The 1,786-nt window shown below is 47.9% G+C and overlaps 1 pseudogene; it reads right to left on the bottom strand.

Moving 5' to 3' along the window:
• Positions 1 to 1,038: 1,038 nt before the first annotated feature.
• LOC146012692 (U2 spliceosomal RNA) lies at positions 1,039 to 1,215 on the bottom strand (annotated as a pseudogene).
• Between the last annotated feature and the right edge of the window lie 571 nt (positions 1,216 to 1,786).

Raw genomic sequence — 1,786 nt, 5'->3', positions numbered from 1 at the left:
GCTTTGCCTGGCAGTATCTCCGGTTCCCAGGGGGCTAGAGACACGGGGCTGGACTCGTTGGAAAGACCCATCCCTCAGCTATAAAATGTGCTAATGCGTGGTCCTGTGCACCCCCGGACCACCCCCTAGATTCGCCTATGATTATACAGTAGTACTGAATAGCTTTTTACAAGAATCCAGAGCTGCATTTGAGTTTGTAATAAAGGATTCAATCATTTTAAATCACAAGAGATCATTTCAGGTACAATACTCTTAAAAGTAATATGCTCAACTGTATGTATTGCTTCACACTTTCCCATCCCTTCCTTTTAGTTATACAAGTTGAGTAGGGATGCGGTCAGTTTCCTGGCAGTCGGAATCCCGGCGTTCAAAATCCTGACCGCCGAAAACCCTACATTTTCTCCCTCCGTGGGTGTCCACGAGAATAAATTAGTGTGCTGAGCGTAGCGAGGCACCAGGCCCGCTGCATGGCGAGCGCAGTGAGCCCGCAAGGGGGGGGGCTATCCACGTCCCCCCCTTGTCGGGATTTCGGTGGTCGGGATTCTGGCGTCGGGATTTTGACCGCCGGGTTTTCGACCGCCGGGATTCCATACCGTATCCGTTGAGTGTCCCTTATCCGGAATGTTTGGCGTCCATGGCAGCCATAGGAATCATCTTCAGCGGCATCTCCGGTCCCAAGGATGCATTGCGCCGGTGCGCCGTGCATGCGCAATGCATCCTTGGGACCGGAGATGCCACTGAATAGGATTCCAATGGCCGCTGTGGAAACATGGGATGAGGTAAGAATTAAAAAAGAGAAGGGGGGAACAACAACAACAACAACAACAAAAAACAACATGAATTTTCTGAAAACCTACTGTTTTCTGAATATTTTCAGAAATGGGATAAGGGATACCCAACCTGTACCACCCAGTTGCATTAGTCTATAAACCACTATTGAGATTGTACTGTACATGGATTGCAAAAATCATCTGGTACTTGTGTATTATCACGGCGCCCATCGCATCGCATCGCATACCACTAATTAAGGTATGCGATGGGACCCGATTTTCGGGTCCAAAGACCCGCACTGTACAATAAAATATTGCATCGCATGCCATTAAAATGGCATGCGATGCGATTTTAAATTTTACAAGCACCCTGATGGAGATTACTATGTTAAACTGATAAGAACAGATACTACACTGGATCTTAGCCAAAAGGCCGAGAAGCGATGGGGATTACTATGTTAAATGCACCCCCATTGTTAACGCCACCCCCACTATCAACGCCAACCCGAAGCGTGGCAAGTGCAGCGAGCCCGCGGCGATATGCGTCCTCCAACCTTTTCATACCAACACTATCCACGTTGGCGTGGAGTTGATTTTAGATAGTGTGGCGAGCCCCCCTGCGAGGGGACGCGGATTACATGTGAAGTAATCCGCATCCCCTCGCGGGGCGCGCTGCGCTCGCCACACTTCGGGCTCGGTGGCTCTCTGCGCTCGCCACACTATCCGCGCATAGGAGGCAGAGGAGGACTTAATGTTTACCAGCATCCAGGGATGCTTGTTTTAGGTTATATCTTTATTGCTTGTTTTGTCTGCATTTGCGTGTGGTGAGAGTCCCTTTGATTCTAATCAGTCTGCTGATTGTTTTAAATGTTATTTTACCATTAAAAAACTATACTGCACCATTTCTATCCTTTTATGCTGTCATGGATCAAATGAGGAGAAAGGAGGATCCTATTGGTGACACATCTTGCTTCTCAATCAATCACATTAGTCTACTTCACATGTAGACATATGAA

This window comes from Crinia signifera, chromosome 6, assembly GCF_055691185.1.
Source record: "Crinia signifera chromosome 6, ASM5569118v1, whole genome shotgun sequence".
Taxonomy (NCBI): domain Eukaryota; kingdom Metazoa; phylum Chordata; class Amphibia; order Anura; family Myobatrachidae; genus Crinia; species Crinia signifera.
The sequence above is the reverse complement of the archived record's forward strand: the minus strand, read 5'-3'. Positions and strand labels throughout refer to the sequence as shown.